The sequence below is a fragment of the Octodon degus genome, unplaced genomic scaffold (genome assembly GCF_000260255.1).
Source record: "Octodon degus isolate 3935 unplaced genomic scaffold, OctDeg1.0 scaffold00024, whole genome shotgun sequence".
Classification (NCBI taxonomy): Eukaryota; Metazoa; Chordata; class Mammalia; order Rodentia; family Octodontidae; genus Octodon; species Octodon degus.
Window position 1 is genome coordinate 18,820,950 of NW_004524600.1, and position 12,567 is coordinate 18,833,516.

A 12,567-nucleotide genomic window follows, 5' to 3' on the forward strand; every position below is an offset into this window, starting at 1 on the left:
ATTTGTACTTTGCACGAACTTACAAACTTGGTGTCAGTCTCCCTTGTTTTGCAGACCTTCAAATTGTGACATTTTAAAATCTTTGAAGTTAGTATTGTACTCTTGGTTTCAATTTTTTTTTCCAAACAATTAATTTGTTGGCAGTGTTTTGAGCTTTGCTTGTACACAATTTGGACACATGAATCCACAATTCTTCAGGTCTTTAGACATTGAATCTGGTATTAGGGCTCTTTGAAAAACAGAACTCAAAATATATGTAGAGAGATAATTTGAAAAATGTATTATGAAAGAGTGGCTCATAAAATTATGAAGCCTGAGAAGGCTCACCGTTGGCTGGCTGCAGAGGCGGAGTCTTTGCAGTGTAGTTTCAGTTCCGAAGGCTGAGAACCCAAGGAGCCAATGGTGTAAATTCCAGAATGAGTCTAAGAATCTAGATCCAGAAACTGCAGTATCTCAAGGCAGGGGAAGGTGGATTACCTGGCTCAAGCAGAATGATCAGGTCAGTCTGTCTCCCCTTCCTTCTATTACAGCTCTCACTGCAGCAGGTGATGCCTACCACTTGCCTATATTCAGTCTACCAATTCCAGTGCTAAACTCTTCCAAAAACACATTCATAGACACAACCTAGAAACAGTATTTGACCAGCTGTGTGGGTGTCAGTTGACACTTAAAATTAGCCATCACAGTGGTTAATTCCTAGATTGCTCCAGGATGGAATTACAATTACTTCTTAATATTACTTTGTTAAGATCATTTTTCAGAAATATTAAAATATTGACTTAAAAAAATCTTTACTTCAAGTCAGTCATTTTTTCATCTTAATTTAGATAAAGCAAGATGACTATAAGTATTGGAAAATTAAGTTACTCAAGTGTAAACTGAGCTCAAAATCCAGAATGGTCCAAGCTGTGTGTTCCCTGAGTGGAGCTGTAGGTCTTTGCGTGGTGCTCATGATGTCTGTGTGCACACATGAGCTCCACAGGATCCTCACTATACCCCGTTCTCATCCTACTTCCATCCTCATTGAGGTTTGTTATTGTCAGTGATGTCTACTCTAGCATGCTGTTTAATACAAAGCAAAAGGCATGGTGCACACGATATGGCCAACATGCCAGTGATAAACTGTGAAAGCTTAAAAGGGGAGAGATCCTTGTATTAACCAACTTGAGGATGTTAACCGTGAGTCAGTCTTCCTTGGTTTGAAATTTATTTGTATGATCTCTTTGAAAATGAGGTATCTGAGCACTTTGTGTATCCAAGACACTGTTCAAGTTGCCCAAAACAGAGTGAGATATTAGTTTCTTCCTAACCTAATGGATAAACCCAATGAAAAGCAAACACTTGCAAAATGAGTGATGGTATCCAGAAGGAGGATTACCAGATTCCTATAAGAGCACAGTGCATATGCTACAGAGCCACAGGCAGTGTTTCTAAATATAGATACAGCTCAGGAAAAACTATAGAATTAACTACCCCCTGCAGGATGGTATTCTTACAGGTAACCCATGACGTCCCATATGCTTACCTAAATGACAAAATAATACTAAGAAAATGCCCTTGGCTCGCTAAAAATGCAATGGCCATAGCAGCAATTTCCCCGGTGAATAGATTCCCTGGTTAAGTAACTTTGAGAAACTGGGTGTTCTGGGGCTCTTTGTAGATTCATAGTGCATGTGAACTTATGAAAAGCTCTCAGAAATCTGAAGAATCAAAGCCTGCCTAAATGCACCTTACCTTGTATTTCTAAAGGATTTAATCAGAGAACCTTTTTGTATCTTATCTGGTAACATGCTGTAGTATACACTTTAGAAGATGAATTAATGCTATACATTTTAATTTCCAAATATGTAAGAAGCAGTCCTTGAAGATTATAAAAATGCCAAGTGAACAGTAAAGCAATTCAGAAGTTTAAAAAGGATAGTCTCCTTACTTGACAGCCAACACATTTTTTTAATGTATTTTGTGCAAGGCCTACAGAGTCTCACTACACAGATCAGACTCGCAGTGATCCTCCTATTCTCTGCCTCCCAAGCACTGGGATTACAGGGGGCACCACTATTCTCAGTCTCAATTGCCCTCTCAGTGCAGCTCCTGCCCTGGAAGAGGGGCAACCCAGCCCGCCGGAGATCGAACCCTGGTCTCTGTGTCTGCTAAGCAGGCGCTTTAATCCACTGAGCTATCTGGCCGGCCCTACATTCTTATTTTTAAAAGGAATGCTAGAGTATGAATAGGAAGCAGGAAAAAGAATATAAAAATGGCAGTTTGCCTTCAGCCCACCTTTGTTTTTAGTTTAAAATATTTTATATTTCTAAATAAAATGATTCATAATTCTAAACCCCCCCCCCAGCCTAGATAAGCCATGTGTATCAGACTTTGCTCACCTCAGTATGAATTACAACAATAATAGTAGCTAGCAATGGCCAGGATACTCACAAATGTTTTCTGAGACACTGTTTGCTGTCCCTTCACCTTATTAATTACAGATGTATTTGTCAGGTTTCTCCTCTCTGGGACACAACTTCCGACACCTTCAATTTAAAGGAGGGGAAGTTTAATCTGTTTCCTGACTTCAGGGAATTCAGGCCATGGCGAGCTGTTTCCAAGGCAGATGTAGCACAGCATAAGAGTACAGCAGAGCAGAGCTTTTGCTGACTGCCTAGTGGCCGAGAGCAGGGCAGGAGAATGGAGCCAGAAAAGAAGGGGCCAGGGACCAAGACCTCCCACATGTCACATGTCATACCTCCCAGACATGTGTTCTACTAAGGCTCCTGGGTGTTTCTTAAGCCGATCAAGTTGACACAATTAAGGTTAAATTTCCCAAGAGTCTTGGTTGTTCTACTAAGTAAGACATTATCCAATGTGAGTATGACTGCCATGTAGACCATATGGAGCGCTCTCTCTCTCTCTCTCTCTCTCTCTCTCTCTCTCTCTCTCTCTCCTCTCCCACCTTCTCCTCTCTTCTCCCCTCCCCCTTCCTTCCCCCTTCCCTCCTCCCCCTTCCCTCCCCTTTCCCTCCCCTCCACATTCTTTTTTTTGTGGTACTGGGGATCAAACTCAAGACCTTGTGCTTGCCAGGCAGGCACTTATGCCATTGAGCTATATCCCCAGCACCTCTCTCAATTCTTTTACAAGGGTCTAGCTTTTGGCATACAGGTTAAAAACTCTTCTATTTTTTAAAAAAGTAGTTTTGTGACAAATGGTCCAAATTGTGTGAAATATATAAATGTATTTCTTTAGTGTATCTAGCAAATATGACTGATTAATATACTCATTTCTCACATTCTATTAATAACAAAAAGAGCATTGCAATCCTTGCACACATGCACAGTCCTCCTGGGATTAGTTACTTCATTCCAGTTCCCTTGAGTTTTAGCATCTATGGGTCTGCCGTCTAGATGCAGTGCCTGAGTTGCAGAACTTAGGACAGAAACACGATCAAGGGCGCCAGAGTACTGCACCTGCAATTTGCCTCACATAGGAGTCTTAACTAGTCTCTGCAAGATTTAACAGAGCTATCAGAATAGTGACATTGTGACCCTTCATTTCTGGCCTCAGTGTCTCTTAGAGTCTGATCTACACTTTCCCAGACGCACTACATGAGAATCTCCACAGGCCATGCTTAGAAATCTCTGACATATACTCCTGCTCATTCTCCTAAATACCAATAGTATAATTGTTATTAAGACAAAGCAGAGTATCATTTAAAGTACTTAAGAAAAGAACACAATTGAAAAGTTTTGGTAGCATCTCTGACAAGAAAGGACTTGTTAGGGTTGCAAAAGGAAACTGATACAAGGGCTTAGGGTTGGTAAGTACAACCCTGTACATTTAGAGACAAGCGTTTTGAACAAATCTTAGGAAACGCAGTGTGATGCTACCTGCTGAAGAATGAAATAGTTTGTTGTTCATACATACAAATTATTTTAGTTGTAATAACATCATCATGATGAAGACAGAATAACACCAAAGTCACATTAATGAAGACAACTTGCATGTGACGTCATATAGATGTTTTCAGTTCTCATCTTTTTCAGGGGTAAGTGAGAGTTTTACCACAAATACCTGTAGGCAGGATCAAGCCACATCCTTCAGCAACTTAATGTGTCCTCACTGGCTTGTAGGGCTGCGGCACTCTAACTGCCTTGAGGCAGCTTTCTCATTCTTTTTGATGGATGATCATTGGGCAGGGCAGTGGCTACACACTGTATGTAAAAGTTTGGGATCACGGAATGATTCTCTGAAACCCAGGCCAATACTAAGAAAAGGACTGTGATTAGAGTTCACTTCATATTTTTTATGACTCACCCAAACTATGCAAGAGAATGCATCTGGGCTTTGAATTAGAGATGGGCTTCAAATCAGAAATGGAGTTATTGAGCAAACACTTATACATTGATAATTTGTTTGAGTCTCAGACCTCATCAGTAACATTGTAGATATTATAATTATCTGGAGGGATGAAATAAAACCTTCTATTCACCAAACAGTTCTTGTTTCTCTTGAGATATTTATATTGTATTTAAAGTTCTATTTGGAACCATTACTTGCCTAATTTCATGTACCTTTCAGGCCAGGGATTCTATAGCTTTGGTGGTATTGTCTAAGTTTCCAGACAGTATACAGCACATAGCATGTATGACTCTCCCAAATTTTCAAAATATTTGTAAAGTGTGCAATAAGTAATCTTATGGGGAGAATAATGTAACCAGTTATTCTTCTTGAATAGTTAGAGATTCCAAATAGATGCCCAAGGTTTACATTTCTTATGTGATAATCACTATTATGTAATAATCTCTTTGTAGAGTGTCTCAGTTATTCTTCTTTTGTTGCTGGGACAAAATATCCAACCTCCAAATTTAAGGAAAAAAAAAAGGTTCACTTAGCTTATAGTTAGTGGAGGTTTCAGTCCATACTCAGCTGGCTCTCAGGCAGAATGACACATGCCACAGGACAGCTGTTCATGGCAGGGGAAAAACAGCAAAGAGTCAAAAGGGAGGAGCAGCAGCTGAGGCAGCTAGCAAGCCTCTCTCCCTTCCCACATTGTATCCAGGCTATCTACCCAAGGGGAAGGTTCAGCAGTCACACCCAGAATCCCTGTGTTGGGCAATGAATCAATCACAGACTTACCATGACTGCATGAATCAATCAGAAACTTACCATGACTGCATGAGGCTTTTTTCAAAGGGCCCAGTTAGACCAAACCATGACATAGCCAAAAGAAAACTGATTGGCAAAAACCTACTCTGAGTGATGTTGGGATTCTTCTGAAAGAGAATATAAATTTATCAGGATGAATAGTCCCCAACCCATGCAGGAGCAAAAATAGAACACTCATCATTGGAGGACTATCCAATGATTTATTTTTTGTCAAAACATTCCCTTGAAACAATTTTGTACCATTGCCAAAAAGTTTTGAGCCATCATTATCCTACTTATTAAGAGTGGTATGGCACTAGACAATGGAATTTGTAGAATTTATATCATGAGTTAGATTTAAGACAAAGAAGTTACTTGTCTTACTTATAAAATCTATCAAAGTGAAGCACCCTCAAATACAGATCCTCCATTCCTGTTCCTAAGTTCTATTTCTGTGATGAACACTACAGAAAACTCTACCTGAAAAGCCTGATGGCTCCCATGAAAGGTCCTTGAATATTGATGAAGTAGAGTCAGGCTCCAACTTTTCTAGGTATAGTGTAAGGAAGGGTTTGCATTTCTAATGCTATATCTTTTTTGTGGCCAATGACTTGTGTTGTAGTGACTGATCTGGGAATGTTTTGACAAGCAAAGTCTGTTAGAAGAGCTATTTACCTCTTTCAGATAAGTCATGTTCTAGGTAATGAGTCTTGACAAAATTCTAAATTCCTTTTTGGAAGCCTGATGTTCTTACTGAGCTGAAATACTAAGCAGATAGATCAATCTTGGAGTTCTCCTCATCATTAAAACACAATAAAAGGTCATCTACAATTGGGTAAGAATAAAATCACAGAGAAATTTAAGGTCCTTGAGGTTAAAGATGAAGACAAATGACAGATAAAAGGGGCCTTCGGTATCTTCCACAGCCACAACATTTAGGTTCTTTGCTGATTTTTTTCCAGGAAGAAGCAAATAAACATTGACTATTTTGACCTTAGAAAGACACTAAAACAAAACAAACACCTCCCCCCCCCCCGATTTACTACTGTGAAATTGTAGTGTCAAGAAGTACCTAAAAGAAAGTGGTATATGACTGTGGTACTACCAAGGAGCAGGGAATAATTTATTCTGCTATCTTGGGAAAAAAGATACCTGTCCACTGGGCTTTTACATGGGTGGTAGGAATATTGTCAAGAAGGGGGCAAGAACTGATGAGCTCTTTCTTAGACAACTGGTGATTATATTAACCACTTTTCCATTCATGAGGCAAAGTAACTGTTATTTACAACCTAAAGGAAGAGGAGTTGGTTTGGGGCTCATCATTTCAGTTTCTGTCCATGACTGATGAGCTCGAAGGCAGAAAGTTCATGGGAGGGTGGTCTTGGCAGAGAAAGACTGCTCACCACATGGAAGAAAAGGGCTGCTCACCACAAGGAAGAGAAAGGCTGCTCACCACAGGGAAGAGAAAGGCTGCTTACCACATAGATAGGAAAGGCTGCTCACCACAAGGAAGCCAGAAGCAGAGAGACGGGAGAGAGCCAGGATGAGAATATGTCCTTCCAGGTCATGCCCCAGTAACCTGCCTCTTGAGACTAGGCCTATATCCAAACAGTACAGTCAGCTATGAATTAATCAATGGACCAATCTATTTATGTGTACAGGGCCCCATCTGAATAACCTTCATAAAGATGTGCTCACCTCTGAACACAAGACACTTTGAGGGGGCATTTTAGATCTAAACCATAGCTACTATAGTCTCCCGTTATTCTCTAGCTAAAAGGGTATTGTTCAATCTTGAATTGAAATTTAAACAAAGCAGTGACAACTGTGATAGGCTTAGCTCCTAAATAAAACCTATATAAGTAAAATATTTGCTTACAGAAATTTGGTATCTCTTTGGGATTTTTTATGTGCATTGAAATAAGATACAAGGGCATTGGTAAATCAATGTATAAATTCACTATGCCTTTATCAAGAAAAGGACTGTTTTGATAAAGGAACCTTGGACCTTTCCTTTGTCCATTGTTAAATAAACTTTCTACTTATCCAACATAACATAATGACAGACGGAAAGAAGTAGTTGTATCGTGTTAATATTAAGACAGTTTGCAACAAGAATAAAAGGTTTTCAACCCTGGTCAAATAACAAAATTGTTGAAATGGGTCCCTTATCTCAAAGAGTTAAACGTGTGTAGAAACCTTACCTGGGAGCTGCCACTGTGACACAGAGCAGGCTTAATTTGTATTTCCTTCAAGTTCCTCCAGCTCCCCCCAAACATCTGTTTCCAAGTCAAGGATCTTGAGCCACTGCAACAATCTTGGTACGAATTCTAATGTTGCCAGCTCCTGGTTTCCTCAAAGCAAAACAAAATGCTAAGATATGCTATTCATAAAACTAATGAGAGAATGATACTTGACAATATTTTATAGGGAGAGTAAAGACAGGATCTATATGGGGGTTGTAGATCTTGTACAAGGTAGAGTTTTCAATATAGATGATTAAGTAGGATTGGCTAAAGCTCATGACTTGTGAGCACACCAAAGCAAAGATTTTGGAGGTCACATCTCAAAAACTTTTTGACAAATGAGCAGATCTTTGACAGTGTCTACTGAAGAATTTAATGACTTGGTATTCATTTAAGTAAGTTTGAGAGAACTTCCTAAAATAAGCAATGAAGTCATGCGCAGTGTCTGACTTTCTGAGCAACAGATTTCTAGATAGCAAAGTCGTAATGATGAAGACAGTGGAATATTAAAACAAATTAGTAAGATCATGTTAACACGGTAAGCTGTGCAATGCAAAGTTTGAATGCACCTTTTATTCACCATCTCAGTTGCTGTACTGCACATACACAAAAGTAGCCCCCCTAGTTGAGTTGAGTGTATAAGGACTGGTCATATTACTTATAAAAGCAAACTATGCACTTAGAAATGCAAACACAAATTGATCACAAACAATTAATAGTTCATTATAATTTTGTATCTTAAAATAATTATCAAAAATCACTTTGCAGTCTTTATATTTTGAATGTAAAAACACTTTATGTCAAGGACTAAGGAAAGGAAAGTGTGATTTATTTTGCAAGGGTACATAGGTTTAATTTGCAGGGTACATGTTGTTTATTTAGCAGTGCAAACTGAAAGCATAATGCACAATTTTTTTGACTTACTTTTGAATGAAGAGAAATGTGGTATAGGGTATTGGATCAATGATTTAATTAATTTATGAAAAATCTCAATAAACATTATTCAATGAAATAATGGTTGTCAAATTTCAGGAGGCAAAAAAATCTGTTGTCAGTAGAGTAGAATCTTCACACTAAGATTAGATGGCCCTCGCTAGGCACTGTGGTGCATGTCTGTCATCCCAGTGCTTGGGATGCTGAGACAGGAGCCTTGGGATGCGCTCAAGGCCAGCCCTGGCTACCTCATGAGCTCAAGGCCCCTTGATATATATCACAAGGCCCTCCCTCAAAAACCCAAACCGCCCCAAACCAAACCATCAACCAAAATAAAGATTAAATGATGTTCCTCAGCAATCTAGTCAGTAAATTTAGGCTCAGTTTCAGCTATTGATTTTTTAAAGCGTTGCTTGTGGACCATCAGTGTCAGTGCTGACAGCCCATTGGAACTACAGACTTTTGGGCCCCACTCTGGACCTGACTCAAAAACTTCAGGATTGGGCACAGCCGTCTTGCTTTAGTGAAGTGATTTGGGCACAGGCTTATGCTTGCGGGCTTTCTACACTAGGAAGAATGAAACTGCACAGAAGCAACACCAAGCTTCTGCGTATTTTGGTGGACAATAGATTCTAAATGCTGAAGAAACCAGTCTGAACAATTAGCTATAGCTGGGAGAATTTCTTTTACTTTAACAAATTATAGTTACAAATGCTTTCAGAGATCTTTGAAGGCAGTGTTACTACTACTACGTATTTGAAAAAATAAAATCATGACACATATAAACATAAAATGAACACATTTTAAGAGTTTATTTAAAGCAGTGTGGGGACTCCTCAAAAAATTAGGAATAGAGGTACCATTGGACTTAGCTTGCTCCTTCCTAGGTATTTTTTCAAGAAGAACGGAAAGCACCATAACAGCGATACACGTGCACCCCGCTTATAGCAGCTCAGTTGGTCACTGTTTCTTTTACTTTAACAAATTATAGTTACAACCCAAATGCTCATTAACTGTGGAATGGATTTAAAAAATGTGATTTTTTACTCATTGGAGTATTACTTAGCTATACAAAATATAAACTCATGTTTTTATAGGTAAATGGATATAACTAGAGACCATCCTAATAAATGAAATAAAACAGACCTGCATGTGTAAACTCTGTATTGTTTCACTATGCAAGAACCAACAAGAGTTAATAAAATTGGAAAGGTACAATAGATACGATGAAAGGGAAAAAAATCTGTTCAAAGGGAAGGAACAACTGGGATGAGGAAAAGGAGGAAAGGAAGGAAGGAAGGAAGGAAGAAAGAAAGAAAAAAGAAAGAAAGAAAGAAAGAAAGAAAGAAAGAAGAAAGAAAGAAAGAAAGAAAGAAAGAAAGAAAGAAAGAAAGGAGAGCAAAAATATATATGTATATACACAGGACAGCTTGATTAATTGTACTGATGATTGCTACAGGGCTATTGAAAAAGGGCAGGGGAGATGGCTCAGTGGAATAAGCGCTTCCCTGTCAAGTGCAATGGCCTGAGTTCAATCTCTGGTTCTGCCAAAAAAAAAAAAGAAAGAAAGAAAGGAAGAAAGAAAGAAAGAAAGAAAGAAGAAAGAAAGAAGAAAAGAAAATTTGGGATAGTTAATGCTAAAATTTTTTAAAAAATTTTGACCAACTTTCCAACCAATTTTGCATCTTATATCTGGTAATCTAAGCGACTAATCTGAAAACAACACTATGCAATGTAAGAACCACTTTTGGATTCCTATAATTTTGTTGAGTGAAATTCTATATCATTTCTATTTTTTTTACTATTTGTTATTCTCTTTTAAATTAAAACACTAAAAAAAGAGAAAAATAAAGCATATGGTGATGGTAGAAAAATAATTTAAGGGCTTGGGACATGGCTCGGTGGAATAAATGCTTCCCTGGCAAGTGCAAGGGCCTGAGTTCAATCCCTGGTTCTGCAAAAAAAAAAAAAAAAAAAGAAAGAAAGAAAAAAAAATTAGTTAAAGCAATAAGAAAATCAGTGCCAGACTGGAACCCCAGGCACATCGTGCTTGGCATCGAAACCAGGTGTAGCGGTGCAGGCCTATAATCCCAGCTAAGAATCCCAGCTGGGAAGGCTGAGACAGGAGGATCACTACAAGTCCAAGCTCCATAGACACTCTGTACCAAATAAATAAATAAATAAATAAATAAATAAATAAATAAACAAACAAATTTTAAAAAGAAATAAAATCAATAAGATATTAAAAAAAGATATTAAAAACTATAGAAATTTGTCAGTGTAACAAAATGAGGTTAATATTATTTTATTTAACCAAGAGTACTTTTAAATGTTGTCAAATACAGTACTGCATATAGCAAGTGACATTAGCCATTTCAGTCATTTGAGGTGCACAATTCAGTGATAATAAGAAACATTTGCACTATTGTACAACCCTCACCACCATCCCTTTCCAAAATGTTTTCATCATTACAAACAGACTCTCCAACTGCACAGCCAGTAAGCATGAACTTGTCATCCCTGCCTCCCCAGGGCTTCTGTGACCACTACAGATGTTCTTCTCTGAATGACCGAGTCCTTCTCCTGCATCATTAAATCAATTGGATGCTAAAGGAGGAGTTGTATCTAGTATGTGCATTGCAATATTTGGAACAAAGAAATGTCCAAGGGAAGCTGCAACTTGATGATTTTACTTCTATTTGCATAACTCTTACATGCAGTACTGTGGAGTGTAGCACAACATAAGGCTACGTCACTATACTGCAAACATTACAGTACTGCACAAACAAGGCGTTGAGGGTCTATCAATAAGATGTACAGAGCTGTCCCAAAGAAAGGCACATCGTAAGTCTGAGCAGTGGATCATTAATTCTGAGCAGTGTACCTTGGTTGTAAGTCCAAATTGTTCCTAAATGGGTACTCTGTTAAACAAGGAATGTCTGTATTTTACTTTCTGTCTCTGTGATTTTATCTGTTCCGGTGGAGTCATACAGTATTTCTCCTTTTGTATCTGGCTTATTTCACTGATGCAATGCCTCAGAATTCACCCAAGGTAGAATGTGTATCAGAATTCATTTCTTTTAAAGACAGAAGAATAACATACCACTCATTATGCATATACGTACAGTGAATTTTCTACATTTGGCTTGTTCCTATCTTTTAAATATCACAAAAGATGCAAGTTGTAATGTAGTAGCTGGGAGTGAGCGCAGATCATGGGTGACTAATTGAATAAAAACAGATGAGAGGGCCAGTGAGAAAGCTCAGCATACTAAGCACCTGCTTAGGCAAGCTCAGAGACCAGGGTTCAATGCCCGGCACCACGTGTTGTTCCAGCCCCGCCCCCAGACACATTCAGCTGCCTACAGAGACCAGGCATAGAGGTACATGCCTGTAACACCAGTGCTAGAGAGACTGGAAACAGGAGGATCACTGTGAGTTTGAGTTGAGTAGTGAGGCACTGTGCCAAATACATAAAAAAGAGAACGTATGAGAAATTATCTGTGTACTCATTTGGGAAGTGTAACTATCAAAGAGAAGGGAAATGCAATATGAACCAGAAGGTAGCAATAGAAACCTAGACCGTTTCCTTGGGATGTTGCAGTCCATATCACAGAAGGTTCTGGTGTGCAAGTTGAAAGGGGAAAGACAAGAAAAGAACAAGAACAAATAGGATGTAGAAATGGAACCACACCTGACCTCCGAGGCCTGCAGCTTGCATATTCTGTCTAATCTTCTGGACTGACGAAGGAAGGCAGTGATGGTTGCAGCCTTGGCCCGAGGAAGTTTGCAGAAGCAATGAGTCTAAAGGAAAAAAATTCTAACTTTTGAAGTTCCATTTTGCCTCCCCTGTTACATGACTAAGGCCACATTTTCTCTGTGGCTTTTAAGAAGTAGGTGTTCTCAGGGATTCATGGGCCACTTCCTTTGACAACACAATGTCTTAAAAAGTTAGGAAGGAACATGTGCTGGCACTATTAGATTCCTACAAACATATCCAATTATGGCTAACATTGAATAGCCATGGTACTTCACCCCTTCATGCTTTCATAGCAGACTTCTCCAGGTAAGTCCACTGTCCCAATCTGGTCGTCTATTAATTTGCCACCTAGTTCTGTCAACATTGAGCAGACACATGCAAGCACATCTAGATTCCTCTATGAACATAGCCAGGCCCTACCTTTATTAACCACATTCTGTGCTGTTGGACACTGGTACCAGGCCCACTGATACACTGTTCCGTTCCTCATGG